The following is a 16,802-nucleotide window of genomic DNA, read 5'->3' as shown; positions in this document are numbered from 1 at the left end:
AAATTTTATATGGTCATAATTTTTGAACGCTATAATAATATAACGCTATAATAATATAATACTATAACACTTAAAATTTATCAATAAATATAAGTCTAGTTCAGAAAAGTACAAAAAATATTTTATCAACTTGTTGCCCCTCGGGTTTTTTTTGGGGGGGGGGGGGGTGGAGGAGGATGAAGTTAAACGGCTTTTTTTTTCCCAGCCTCCTATCATCGCAATTTTTTGCAAAGCCTCATTATTTGACAAAAGTATAAAGATACAAATGTTTGGAGTTTGCTCCATATCTGGAAATCTCAAACACCAAAAAATCTTGGATCCGTCACTGATTATATATGTATAATTGATATTTAATTATAAAATATATAAAATAATTGATATTTAATTTATTTAATAATGATATCAAGACTTAAATAGCATTAATAATAATATTTCGTTTTATCTGTAATAATGAAGCATATATATAGCATAATTATATTAGGCACTAATTACCATTTAATTAATAATTTATGCCTTTACAATTTGACATGTATAAGTGTAATGTTAATAACATAAAAGTTATCTAACTAAAAAAAAAAACTTTCATCTTTTTTAAACTGCATTTAAAAAGTATTTAATTTTACAAAAACATGGCATAGTGATTCAATTAGTGAAATGATTCTGGTGAAATTGTTCTACTGGTCAAATGGTTCTACTGGCCAAAAAGTTAGACCTAATCCTGCATGGAAAAAGTTTAAATATGTGTGGTGGATATTAATTATTTCAAATTACCATAATAATTGTTTTTATTTGCCATACTTATTTTTTTTATTGACCGGATTAATTGTTTTTAATTGCCAAAAAAATATCCACGTTTTGGAAAATATTCCAACAATAATAAATTGTTATCGAACTATAAATTAATGTCATAATTTTTTATCTAGAAAATAATAATATTTTTATTATCCAAAATACTTGTCTCTCAGTACAATCAGAATTCATAGTAAAAAATTAAATATCATTTTTAATATTTATAAACAGCAATGCCGAATCAAACAAGCAACAAAGAAATTCGTTTAAGGATAATTGAATCTAACTTAAATGGAAGTTCTCCATCAGAAATTGCAAATATTCTTGGAATTAAACAAACTACAACCTATTAAACTATTATAAAATATAAAAATGGTTTGATGATAGAACGGCAATTAAAAGGTGATTCTAGAAACAAAAAAGTTAACTGAAGAATCCAAAGTACTAATCAAAAATTGGATTGATGATGATTGCGAAATAACTCTTAAGGAAATTAAACAAAAACTTTTTGAGCAAAAATCCATTTCATTCAGTCATTCTACTAAAGCAAGATCCATTGATAGTTTTAATTATACTTTGAAACGTGTTTACAATATTCCAGAAAGAAGAAATTCTGAAGACGTTATTAATGAAAGAGCTGCTTATGCAGAAAGATTCGTGAACGTTTTGTCTTTTATCAGGGATTATCTTTTTTCGGATATTTCCGGAATTCTGAATTTTTCTCAATTCTTAGTTTTTCCGGATATCCAAAATGTTTTCCATACATACAAGTTTAGGTGTATATTTTTGGAATATATTTGTTTTTTAAGCTTTTTTACTCATTATTCATACAAAAATTAAGAAAAGTTTTAAAAAAAATTGGAAACAACTCTATAATATTAGAAAAGCACAAAGTAGAGCATTTAACACAGAAAGCTTTTTATATTTTATTTGTCTAATATTAGCACAGTTAGCTGTTAATGAAATTATTTGAGCTATCTTAATTTTAGACAATGTTCGTTTTCATAAGGCTGCTGTTGTTCAAGATGAAATAGTACGTGCTGGTCATTCTTTGATGTTTTTACCTCCTTATTCTTCCTTTTTAAATCCAATTGAGAATGTGTTTTCCTAATGGAAACAGTTTATAAAAAGATGTTAGTCTAGAACTGAAGAGGAACTACTTGAAAATATACTAAACGGTGCATTGAATATTACTAGCGCAAACTGTAATGATTATTTTGGGCGAGTGTTTAGGTATATGATTCCACGTTCAAGAAGAGAACCATTGAAGAATAAACTTACTTTTATATGTTATTTAAGCGAGTATTTACCATTACAATATTTTAAATATGATAATTTTTTGTTTAAACTTTTGTTTGTATACAAACTAAAAAGTTATATTATCTAAATGAATTTAGAAAGAATCCAACTGTTTTATTTGTATATTAATTAAAGTATTCTTAGCGCTGTCAAAGTGCAAAACAGTCGAAATCAAATGCAACGGTGTCGAAATTGAATGAAACATTGTCGAAATGCACTGATACAATGTCTGAAATTGAACGGTACGTTTTAGAAATGAAGTTGGAAACCCTGCATTTAAAATACACGTGACATAACGCTATGATATTTTTGATATATATATATATATATATATATATATATATATATATATATATATATATATATATATATATATATATATATACCAAAACTATACTTTATATATATAAAAAGTCAAAACTGCGCAACGATTAAGTCAAACGAAACTGTACCGTCATCATTTTTTACTAATTTAAAAAAAAAAATGGATACATATATATTGCCATTCGGCACTCCGGATAACGTGCATATTGGAAGTACTTGCACAAATAGAATAAAGCCTACCATTAAACCTATTGTAAGTTTTAGAGACTCGACATCAAATGCAGATACTATAAGACTCGCATTTATTTGTAAACACAGTCTTCCAATATTTTTAACAGCCCATATGGTTGAATACGCTAAAGTCTAAAGATATCGTGTTTAAAAAAATTTGAAAATGTTCATTACAACTGCTTCCTATAAACTGCGAGAAGGATTAGGTAAAGCTTTTCATGCTGAGCTTGTTTTTGATATGAACATGTTTTTTCCCTTAGCATAGATGAGTGCTTCTTGGCAAAAAATGAGAAAGTTTTTAGCATACACGATGCATATTTTTGCGACAAAGCTAATAAAGTGTATTAAAACACTGCGTCATTATGGCTCGTTACGGTTAACGCCCAAAGTCTTTTTAATGCTGTTATTAGTTTACTTAACAGACACACAATTCCATTAAGTAATCTAGTTTCCAATTTATCAGATTTAACCAATTATACGAGGGGAAAAATTGTTAAAAATAATTATTCGAAACCCTGACTTCAAATCATCGTTTTTGAAGACCTTACTAAAAGTTTACCTTAAGTCATCAGTTTACTTAACAAATTTCTTTTTAACTACCCTTTGTTAAAATGCCTCTCTGCAATCGACCCAACGTCTCAAGGTCACAAAATTACTGAGAGAATTGAATTACTGAGACCGGTGAGAGAATGCCAAAAATACTCATAACTCTCTTTCCCATTATAGATATAAATAAAGTATCGAGAAGTTATGCAGCTTCAGATAGATATAGCGCTTCCACCCGTATTTGCTGATGGAAAGTCCATACGCCTTGACTATTGGTGGTTAGAGGTTTTTAAGTGTAAAAAACAATTATGAGATTAAAAAAAGTTATCAAGGCATGTCTAAATATAAAAAAATCGAAAAAATATGAAAATATGAAAAAAGGCGTTATGAAACATTTTTATAGTGACAATTTATAAAAGTGTTCGTATAGCGTTAAAGCTCAAGTTTGTCAAAATTTCAAAATTTTTTCAGGGATTCTTTAATTTTATGTTTGCCGCCAACTTTCGCTAATAAAAAAATAATTTTAAAGTGATTAAAATATATATTAATAGAACTTTTAAAAAAGTGTATTTTAAATATTATATTTTAATTTAATTTTTTCAAACAATGCGCTTTTTGTTTATGTCCTCACTTAGATACAGTTTCAAATATTTTTTTATGAAATTGCTCATGGAACCAGGTCATAAACGCTTGAACTAATGACGGTATTTTTTTGTGAAAGATTTGTTGAGCAAATTTAAACGAATAAACCTTATCGAGTTTTTGAGTAACTTTTTTCGAGTGACTTTTTAAATTAAATTCAAATTACTGTAATTTATTTTAGTGAATCGATTACAATACGTTTTAATATTATTTATTCATACAATCTTTTGATTTTTTTTCTTTTTTATATCATCACTTACCGGTTTTTTAAAAAACTTTACACGAAATTACTCGAAACTACATTAAAAACGTCTGACAATTGTAAATAAATGTTTAAAAAACTATGGATTTTTCCTAAGTCTAACAAGTGCCCTTAAAATAATTATTCAACTTAAAAGTCCAAAACGAAAAAATCCCCCACTGTGCATTGTTTGGTTTTATATTTAAAAAGTAAATAAATTATTACGCTTGGCTGGTTGTTTACAGTAAAATTGAGATATTATATTTCATTTTAGAGGACTTTAGAGAAACGTAATTATTCAGTAGTTTTTAGTTAACTTATTTATCCCTTTACCAATCTTCCAGAATTTACCCACATACATTTGTCAATTTGTTGACTGCAAATATTTCTGGGATTTTCCGCAATTTTTATGAAAATAATTTCCAGGATATTCATAAAGTCGAAACTCATCCATGTTTTATATATACATATATATATATATATATATATATATATATATATATATATATATATATATATATATATATATATATATATATATATATATATATATACATATATATACATATATATAATTATAATTAAAAACAATAAAGAAAAAACTTTTATTGTGGAACTTTAAGTTTCTTGCCTAACGGCAATCATCAGCCATATATTACAAAATTAAAAATTAAACGTTAAATTACAATTAGAATTACGGTGGCGTGAGTTCTAATGACTCTATGGAAACAAAATTTTAACGGATATATAAATTTAGTATAACGTGACGTAAACGTAAACGTAAACCAACCAGGATCAATCTTCGGTATCAAAAGAGGAGATGAGGAACTTATTTTTGTGCCTGTACTTCGATATTATTTCGCTCCTTGTATTTAGTAGGTTTTCTCCTTTATACATCAAAATTTGGAACTTCTCGTTCAAACAAAGGTTACAAACTCTTGATGTTGGGTTGTATGGTTTGCATTTTTTAACAATCCTCCATCTGACAAAAGGTGTAAAGTTTTTTTCTTTTAATTTCCATACTTCTTTTGATAGCTCTGTATCATTTTTGTACCAAACTTTAAAAGGTGTTTCGCTAAGTCCAAAATACACCTTTTCTTCCGAATTATTTGAATAGATGGTGGCCTGATAACAATGTTGTTGGCAATGGTTGTTCATGGGACATTTGGTTTTTTCAATGCAGTTGCATTTCATTTCATTAGTTTTTACCTCCTTATGTAAAATGCTTTTATTGTGAGAGTTAATAATGGATTTTATGTTTGGCATGCTGGAATAACTTATTTTGGTTGTGTTTCTATTAAATATTTTATGAAGTCTATGGTTAACTGGAAAGTGGAAGTCGATGAGGTTCAAAAAACATTTACCTATTTTTGTAACAACATTTGCACTGAAAGGAGGATTATACCAAATTATCTTGCGTTTATGGTTGCCGTTTGTTGATTTTATATTTGGATGGTATGCAAGTTCATAATTGTAACCCGATTTTTTCAAGGCTTCTTGATAAGGAGGAATACTTTCTTTAAAAATCGATTCACTCGACGATGCTGCTGATGATCTTAATTCAATAGTCTTAGGAATATTATCTATTTCAGTATATTATCTGGTTTGCGATATGGCTGAAAAGAACCATCGTTAAGGTTTAGCGTTAAATCGAGATAGTTAACTATTTTCAAATTACATTTAATAGAGATAAGAAGATTGTTATTTTTAAAAATTTGTACAAAATGTTTCTTTATCCTCTCCATTTCCTGACCACTTTTATTCCTAAACATAGCTAGTCCATCATCTCGATATATACCGAAATTGCTTTTATCATAAAACTGCGAGATTTGATGCAAAATAAAAATCCCTACTAATTCGCAAATCTCCGCGCCATCAAAGGCCCCCATAGTGACATCGAATAATCCTCCCTTTTTCTTAATTCAAGCAGTTCCATTGCTAAATAATAATGATTTTCTTGCATGGTGTATAAAACTCTTTTGTTCGCTATTTATTGTTAGATGTTGCTCTGCAAATATTATTGCATATATATATATATATATATATATATATATATATATATATATATATATATATATATATATATATATATATATATATATATGTATATATATATATATATATATATATATATATATATATATATATATATATATATATATATATATATATATATATATATATATAAGATAATAAAGACAAAATGTTTACACCCTTAATTAAGTGGAAAATTGTAAAACGTTGCAATCCTTATAACACTTCGTCAAAAATTTGCAATCTTTGTTTATACGAAAAATTCCTTATTTTTAACATATAAAGGTGATAACTTGTTAAATAAACGAAATGAGTTGATTTCAAAATGCAGACACAAGAATAAATTCCTCTTATCTTTTTTTGACACCGGTGATTAGCTAATATTTTGCGCCATCAAAGGCCCCCATAGTGACATCGAATAATCCTCCCTTTTTCTTAATCCAAGCAGTTCCATTGCTAAATAATAATGATTTTCTTGCATGGTGTATAAAACTCTTTTGTTCGCTATTTATTGTTAGATGTTGCTCTGCAAATATTATTGCATATATATATATATATATATATATATATATATATTATATATATATATATATATATATATATATATATATATATATATATGTATATATATATATATATATATATATATATATATATATATATATATATATATATATATATATATATATATATATATATATATATATATATATATATATATATATAAGATAATAAAGACAAAATGTTTACACCCTTAATTAAGTGGAAAATTGTAAAACGTTGCAATCCTTATAACACTTCGTCAAAAATTTGCAATCTTTGTTTATACGAAAAATTCCTTATTTTTAACATATAAAGGTGATAACTTGTTAAATAAACGAAATGAGTTGATTTCAAAATGCAGACACAAGAATAAATTCCTCTTATCTTTTTTTGACACCGGTGATTAGCTAATATTTTGTTTTTTTGTTGTCATCAAGTATGTTTTAGCGACGTTAAGATCCTACTACACAGTATTTTGTAATTTTTAGCGGGTTTTTTTTTGTTTTTGAATTTGTATTCAAAGGCTGATGATTGCCGTATAGGCATGAAACTTAAAGTACCGTAGAAAAAGTTGTTTTTTCTTTGTTAAAATATATGTGTTCGCTCTATTTGAAATATCTTTTTAATATTGAGCACTCTTTTACGACTATGAGTTTTGTTTTATTATTATAATACAAAACAGCCTTAAATATCAATATATATATATATGTATATATATATATATATATATATATATATATATATATATATATATATATATATATATATATATATATATATATATATATATATATATATATATATATATATATATATATATATATATATAGTGTGAAATCTATAAAAAGTTAAAGAGCAGTGGAAGAGTTTAAAATAAAGCTGAAAGATTTTGACAAATCCCTAGTATGTTGAATGTTAATAGGCATCATTATGTAATATATTATATTATAAAATGTTATGTATAATAGATGCTTCTTAACATTCAACTCGTGTTTTAAAGATATCGGGATCCCTCATTTTCGCTTCCCAGAATACAGAATAAACTATACAATTTATACAGTTTAATATGTGTTCTGTCTACTAAGTAGAAACCATTCCAATTTAAATTTTTTTTTTTATATTAAAATTATTGCTTTTAATAGGTTGGATAGTAACTTGACTAAGAAGGTTATACTCTTGGGGAGATTACTGGCCGTAATAGTGTTATAATGACAATAAATACAAATATATATGAACCAAAGTAAATATAACTCCAACAAATTTTTTAAGTAATAAATAATTTTGTTATAATAACTTTCTTTTATGAGTTATTATTCTAAATTATTTTGTTTGCAGAAACTGTAACGAGAAATGTATATCAAGTTCGAATGTGAAGGGGTTTGGCTTACTGCGTTACAAGACTGAGATGGCAAATAAGTCAAACGTGCTAAAACCTTTAAAAACACAAGGCTTTACCGAGAAATATCTTCAGACATAGAACGATGAATAATACGAAATATACAATATATTATAATACTATGCATTGTTTTGGTTTTTGTAATACATTTCGAAATCTGAAATCTGAAAATCTGTAAACATTCTACCTTAACATTCAGACCGTCGAGCAAATTATTTTGTAACAAAAAAAAATTATTTTTGATACAAAAATAAGCTAACAAACTTGTTTTAACTATAGATAAAACTCATTCGTCCTTTTATTTAGCTAAATACTGGTAACTAGGGTGGTCCATTTTTAATTTTTTTTGAAATTTTAATCGGAGTTTTTACCAGTAATAAAATTTGATCTAAAAAGCCTAAATACAAAAAATTTTGAATTTAGGACAACTTTTAGATTCCCCACAAAACATTGGAGGTTAGAATAACGGATTGCGCAAGTGTTGCGCAACTTTTTATCCACTAATTGTTATAGTTACTTAGTGAGGTTTACACAATTTAATTATCAACCATTAGAAAACAATTATACAAAATTTTATTAATTTACGACTGTTTGTACATATCCCACAAAAGATTTATTGAAATATTAATGAATATACAATTAATAACGTCACTGAAATTTTATTTGTTTGTTTGTTGAAAATTAATTTCAATTGATTTCTTTGAGAAATAAGCACCTTTAAAGCTGTTTTGATGCTTTTCCACAACTTGAGCAAGTTGTTCACTATCTACTGGATCAAAACATTTGTCTTTGATGTCTCCTATAAGCTTGGTACCTCGCTCTACAATATCGTTGACACAAGAAAGATTGTATACAAATTTTTCGTCGCCCCAAATAATTTTGCGGCGTTAAAGTTCTCGAATTTGTTCTAATGTTCTGATGGAACGTTTAGCCATTTTTTGGGTCTGTTTAATTTTAACAAATGAAAAAGGAACCATGAATTTACGCCAATAAAAGACAATAAAAAAGATTTTTCTTCGTCGCCCCAAATAATAATCGGAGTCTTCGGTTTATATGGAGTAAATACCTTAGGTTTTGGTTAGTTAACAAGTTTTTGAACCATCATAGTCTTTTCTGCATAACTCACAGAGTCGTCGAACAAGGAAAAGACTACTAGCTCTTCAGATAAGTTTCCTAGGTGTCTTTCAAAAGACTTGATGGTTTCCTCTGCACTTTCAAGGTCGATTGATTTATATTTCCTCACTAAATAAAAGAAATGCAGGTAATTAGCTGAAGCAGCAGAAGTAATAGCAGATTGAAGAAAGTACTTTGCGTAAAAAAGACAAATGTACTCTGCCACCCTCTAAATCTTCTTGCTTCTTCATCAATAAGTTCAAAAGTGGGAGTTTATTAGAATATTTTTATATAATAAATGGCTTTTGACATCTACCTTGCATGAAGATCAGAACCAGCATACCGAATGCGGAAACCTCTTTTAATATGTCCACCGAAAAAAAATAGAGTAAGCTCCACTAGTTCGTGATATCTTCACGAGGAAATGTTTTTCTCTCCAAGCAATCCATTGCCCATTTCTTTACTTCAAGTGCTTGTTGAAATAAAAAACTCTTTTGATCATGAGGTCAGTTCCACACTCTAAGTTCTTTTATATTCTTAAAAAGGTTATGAGATTCTACTTGGAACCTTTCAAACAACTGAACTCTTGGTGATTGTTCGGACCACAAATAGCATTGGATGTTCCTTTTATAAAGAGCTCTGGAATATGATGTGTACATTCAAGTCGGAGTAGAGAACGACCAATTTGCTTCTCAATTAAAATTGCAGCTCCATTATATGCTCCACTGTTTGCAGATGTTGTATCATAGACAAGTGCAACAACAGATGTTTTTAATTGCCATTTATCAACTAGGTTCATCACTGAACAAAATTACGTTTGACCAGTTCCGTCGGCAATTTTTATGAGTATCTAGCAATTCAGGATGTGACCCTGCATACACAGCAAGTCGCTCCTCTTTTTTTCAAGAAGCTTGCTTGAAAGTTTTTCCATCCCAATGAATTTCCAAATATTCAGGTGGAATTCAAGTCGCTTCAATTAATTTAGCTTCTTTAATTATGTTTGCTGATCTTGATTTAGAAAGTGTAACATCATTTAAAGCTGCTCTACCTAATGCTATAGTCGTTCCTAAAATAAGTAGCTGTTGTCTTTCACTAATACAGGATCCATCAGCAACAGCACACGTTGCTTTTAATAGTTCTCTTTTTGAAATTTTCTTCGTCATCGCTGATTTGCAATGATGTTTTTTTTTTCTCTTTCACTGAAAAACTTTATCTCTTTCATCTTCTTCCGTAAAATCTGAAGAAAATTTCTCGCCCTTGTTGACTTCATTATTATCAGTAATGGTTAAACATTTAAGTTGCTGTTTCTTAATATGAAGCAATTCCTTTCTTTTCATTCTTTCCTGATACTGTAGTTTGATGTAGCGTTGTCGCTCTTTTTCAGCGAGTATTTTGTCAACTTCGGTCATTCTTGAGGAAACTTTTGTTGGCTTTTTAGAAATTCCCAGTCAATGAGCCACTCGTTACCAGAGTGTTTCAGCAATGTGAAAGTGTCTGTATGTGATGTATCAAACAGACTGTCCAGTTTAATTGTAAAAGATGTAGCTTTTTGCTTTACTTTTCTTTCTTGTCTTCTGCTTTCAGGAATTTTTTTTCAGTGTCTCATATTCTTTTACCAAACGGACAATCTGATCAACACAGTCCTTCTTGTTATGCTTCGTTGGAATACGAGCAGGTAACCAAAAATTTTCAACAATTTTGCTAACTAGATGATTTGCAATGAGTCTTGTTACTTTTCTAGGATTGTTTTCTCTCTCAAAAAGATATTTTTTCAATATAGCTCTATTCAATGGTAGCTTTCCTCCTTTAAAATTTTCTAAGGAAAAACCAACAATCCAATGATTTAAACGAGAAGAAAGTCTTCTTTTTTTTATCGGCAATATTTTTGTTTATAGCAACAGCTGGAATATGTATCAACGTATGGAATATGTATGGTGAACGTTTTTTTCCTGATCAAAGTACTGACTCTTCTGCATCAATAGATACATTATTTCGAAGAATTTTACTAGGTCTACCAATCTTCATTGGTATGGGGCCGATTGTCGTGATTTAATACAAGACTGAAGCTTGTAATATAAGCGCTGTTATTGACTGTACGTTTAGATATATACTTTGCAACATTTAAATGATACAGAATAAGGTTCATTTAAAACGTTCTAAATTAAACTTATTAACGTTGCAGCATGTTTTTAAGAACTACTGTTGTCTCAAGAGAATTAAGACTTAATGACTTCCTTAAATGCAACTTCACAATATTAAATTCATAATGGAACGAAAGTATCGATATTACGATGTTTGAAATATATTGGAATAAGAGTAACTAAACTGAATTATGTTACGCAATATCTGTGGTGTTTTAAAACAAATTTCTTGTGGGATAAGTACAATAAGTCGTAAATTAATAAATTTTTGTAGAATTATTCCATAGTATTGTCAAATAAATTGTGTGAACCCCATTAAGTAAATACTACAGTTTGTTAGTAAAAACTTTGCACAACACTAGCGCAATCCATTACTTGAACTTCCAATGTCTTGTGGGGATGTAAAATTCGTTCTAAATTCGAAATTTTTGGTATTTAGCGTTTTTAGATAAAATGTCATCACTGGTAAAAACCCCGGTTAAAGTTAAAAAAAAAAAAGTTTAAAATAGACCACCCTACTGGTTCACTAGTTTTTAACTCATTAAATAGAAAATAATAATTATAATACATATTCAACGAGGTTCATTTTTTTTAAACGCTAGCCCGTACTGTCCCTATGTGGCGCCGGCGGCTAACTTATAGGTGGGCCCCATATGGTTAGCCCGTTTGGGGCCCATTAAATAGCCCATACTGGGTCCACCTTGTGCCAAGATGATCATGTTGGCTGAGTTATTTTGCTTTAGTTTGGTCAGTGGTTAAATTCACTGTAAGATATTGTTCATTTGGTAGGGGGTTGTCTTCAAAAGAATTTTTTAAATTCCCTTATGGTTTCTCTATATTTAAGCAAGGGTGGATTTGACATTTACAAAGTATGTGTTGAATTCATGGTAGATATCTGTTTTCTTTGTTTTGTACTTATTATTACAAAATATTTTTTGTGGTATGCTGAAAGATTTTTTTCTCTCTATCATTTTATGAAAAATATTTTATTTTAACTTGTCTGTTATATTTTTTTTGAATGAAACTTTTATAGGCTTTGTACACTTTTTCGTCATCTTCATTCTTTGATTTTAAAAAGTTTATGTAAAGCTATGGCTTTTTTGTAGATGATTTTATGAGTCTATTTATCATCCATGGCTTTTTTAACTGCTGCATTGTTTACGCCAGGCGAAACTTTTGCAATAAGCGTTTAAATTTCGTTACATCGCGTCTAAAGATGTTTGCGTAAAAGGTTTTCATCAGCATTAAAATAAATATAAGACTAAAATTATTTACCGTAACGTTTGAAAAGCAGAAGTGAAAAAAATAAGAAAAAAACCAGGCTGAGTAATACTAAAAAAAGAAAAAAATTCTTTTTTTTTAAATAAAAATGATTCAAATAATTATTCAATCAAATGAGTGAAAATATTTGTGAAAAATCATCCGAACTTATGGAATACAAAAAAATAAGTTAGAAGTGAAACAAATTGCAAACCTAAATGTTGTTGCGTCCTTGCCCAAGTTGATTACATTTTTCGCAAAAAAAACAAACTGATGCATTATCACAAGAGGCGGTGGGTTATTGCACACTTACCAGCAACTCTCTGTATTTGTTGATTGGTAATGAAAATCTTAATAAAGAGAAAGCTATCTTGGACTCCATTAGTGTGTGCAGTAAAAAATTAGTTCTGAACGTTAAAGTATTTTTAACCAACCCTGTCGACTGGATACATCAAAGTTATGGCCTGATTGAGTTCATTAAAACAAACCAGCAAAATAGAGACGTCAACACTGTAAATTTTTCAAGGTCTGAAACCCGTAACAATGCTGGAACTTTACGACGCGCCTCAAAAGTGATATTTTTTTGAAAACTAGTAAAAAGAAAGAATTAAACCTTGCTTCTTTTTAGGAAAAACTAAGAGAAGATGGGTTTTGTAACTGGAAAGTTGATCAGAAGGCAATCAGTGAGCATCTTTTATTAGTATTCGATGTGAATGCAGTTCCATGATTGATTTTGTTAAACAGTTTAATAGTGAAAAGGAATATTGGAGAAATGTGTTGCGTTCGGTCGGTCATCAAATTGTTTTCTTCTGGGGAAAGTTTAACTATACTAATATTTTAAGATTATTTTTAAATTTTATTGGTCTATTATTATAAACATATTTATGTAGACTTATTAACAAAAATCTAACAAGATTTTTTTTGATCCATTAGAAAGTTAGAACTTTGTGGATCAGATCAAAAAATTGGATCATGTCATAATGGAAATTTTCTTGCTCATTAGAGTTACTAGCTGATTACAACCCATTTTTAGTTAAACAAATAAACACTCACGTAAACCAAGACAAAGGTAGCACTTCCTATCAATCAGTTAACATTTGCGAAGAGTTTAACCAGCTACTTGATGATTCGCGTTTACAAATAATTGGTAATTATAAATAGTTTTTATAATTTTTATTGATATACCTTAAAATTGCCTTTAAAAAAGAACACTTGACAAGTTTGAAATAACATTTTTTATATTAAATTCTTTCTTACAGTTATTGAACTTAAAGCAGCCAAATATTATTCAAAGCAAATGTTATTATCGTTGAACCAGCCACTGACGTTTCGCACGTAGATCAACTCACTTTTGTTGTTAAGAACTTAATGTCTGACGGAAAACCAGTTGAACGTTTTTTATCATTCATTCTAATGAGAGGTCATGGGGCAGCAGATATGCTTTATTTTATTATTATTTATTATTACAACTTTTATTTCGCTGATATTACAATTTTCATATAATCATGTAAAAAATTAATAACATCGTAAACATAAAAACCTAGTTCATCTTGTCAAAGAGACATTATAGAGATGCACTGCATCAACATTACAGATTGCCGTGGGCAGTCGTATGATAATATCTTTAATATGTCTGCGGTCTACACTGGCTTGCAGGCCCGTATTAAGGAGTTAAACCTACTCGCTGAATATATTCCATGCGCTGGTCATTCTTCGAATTTGGTTGGTCTTGCTTCAGTGGAGTCTTGTGTGTAACAGCTGCATCTATATTGGCTATCTTCAACAGCTATATAATTTTTTTTCTACTTCAACGCATCGCTGGGATGTGTTGAAATCAAAACTGTAAAACGATTTAAAGGTTCTAAAAAATCTCTCAAAGATTAGATAGTCTGCTCGTACAGGTGCACGTATTCTGCTCTTCAAATGGGTTATTTTAGTTACAAGGTATAATTATCAGAATCAGCATTTACGTTTTTCGTTGTCAATAGTACTTATATATTTGTATATATGAAGCATGTGTTTAAACTTCAAGGTAGCCTTAAAAGAACTGAACAATGACAAAAGCAACAGCCAAACGCAATAATAGAAACAAGTATATTTTTCGGGAAAATTGAACAGCTGGAGCCGACCGTCATGGTAGTTATCTGGAACACAATTATGGAAAGGTTCAACTAAGTGAACAAAACGCTTCAAGTCGTTGAAATCGACTTAACAGTGGTAAATGAACTTTATAGCTCTCTTTCTATTTTTGTTCAGGAGGTTTTGACAAATTTGAAAAAGAAGCAATGGTGTTTGTGGGCACAGATAAATACTCTGCTGACCAGAAACAAAAAAGAGCGCACAAAAGTCAACATAACAGATTAACATTCATTGAGGTATTAGACATTACTGGAAGAGAAAAAATGATTGCTAAAGTTAATATCATCATGGATCAACTTTAGGCTGAACTTGAGAAAAAAAAGGAAGCTTATACTCTAATTCTCCCCAGTTTTGGATTTCCTGTCCGCCTTTCAGATATGGATTCTGTTGCAATCACATCACATATCCAAGAACTTTTAAAATTCTACCCGAACAATGCGGACATTTATTTTGCAAACAAATATCTCTATTTCAAGAGATATTTGTTTGCAAAAACAAATATCTTTATTTCAAGAGCTTTGTTCCTATTTCAATTGATATTAGTAACGGTAAAACTAGAAAACCAAATCATTTAGATATACTTTTGATTATTCAATCAAAGAAACTTGTATCCACATTCCCTAATGTCAATGTTATTTTAAGGATGTTTCTTTCTGCTGCTGTTACAAATCGTACCGAAGAAAGATTCTTTTCAAGTATAAAAAGGGTAAATATTTGCTACAAGTCTAATAGTGGAAAAAAGTGCTTATCAGCTTTAGCCGTTCTTTAAATTGAAAATGTTCTTCTAAAAGATATTAACGTGAAAAGTGTTATCAATGAATTCGTTGATTTAAAAAGCTGCCGCACGATATGAAAATAATTTATCAACCTATGAATGTAAAAATGTCACCTAGATGAAAACTATGTATACTTTAAAAATGTCTAAATTTCGTTTTAACCTGCTGAAGTGTTTTAATTGTATGGAGAAAAAAAGATCTGATTGTCCAATGCTTATTCTTTGGATAACCTTATTATAATTACCACATTAGCTTGTGGATTTTGATCTTATGCAGCAGTATTTATTATGTAAAGCATATAAAAAACACCGTATTTAAGACTTAAATTTTAAGCACAGAATTTTGTGAGTTGGAGGTAGGAAGGGGAGGGGGAGTTTAAAGAGGCCACAACCGTTATTACGCTGCGGGGCCTGAATGACCTAAAGACGGGGCCTGAATGACCTAAAGACGGCGGTTTTATTGGATAAAAAATCTTTTCAGTTTTATTTAGAATTTTTATGCATAAGGTTTCTATACTGTTGGTCATTTTGAAAAAATGATTTTTACTTAGAAATTCAAATTTTTTGAGAATATAGATAGCAACTTTGATCGCAACGGAGTTTACTCGTGGCTGGCTAATAAATGTATAAAATAGTAAGCTGTAACGAGAATTTGCAACCCAAGGTCTCCCTAGTTTACATCTAACCTATATTACATCTAACTTATATTACATCAAACAAATAATTTAAAGCAGCCGTGGCGCAGTGGTAGCGCACTTGCCTTAGCAACGTTAGATCCATGGTTCAAACCCCACTTCTGGGCAATTTTTGCGACATTGGTTAGGAAGGAGGCGTGACCTTCTTATTAAATGCTCTTCTACGGTGCTCTGTGATAAGACCGTAAGGACTTCTTGGTATACCAGAATAGTCAATTATTTTGCCAATTAACGTGACATATGAAGGAAGAAACTTATATAAAAATAAAATTAAAAAAATGACTGTAAATGCTTTGTAAAATCTGTATAAATTTCAAAACTCCAAAACCTAATAACTTGATTTTACCTTTAACACTCAAACTAAAATTTTGAACATGAAACCATGTTTAAAATGCATTTATCATCGTGCTTGAACGAGTGTTTTTGTTAGGGTTCAATTTCCCCAACGTACAAAAAACATTCCCCAGAAGAAAATGAACGACTTTCAAAACAGGTTTTATTAGTTTCTAATAAAACCTGTTTTGATAGTTCCGCTCATGATTGAATTATTTTCATCACGGTGCTCCACTTTATTTCCTAACTGTTCATCATCACTGGCTTCTAAATTAAGGTTGTTGTTGTTTTCAATACGGCT

Source organism: Hydra vulgaris, chromosome 03 (assembly GCF_038396675.1).
Source record: "Hydra vulgaris chromosome 03, alternate assembly HydraT2T_AEP".
In the NCBI taxonomy this organism is placed as follows: Eukaryota; Metazoa; Cnidaria; class Hydrozoa; order Anthoathecata; family Hydridae; genus Hydra; species Hydra vulgaris.
The sequence above is the reverse complement of the archived record's forward strand: the minus strand, read 5'-3'. Positions refer to the sequence as shown.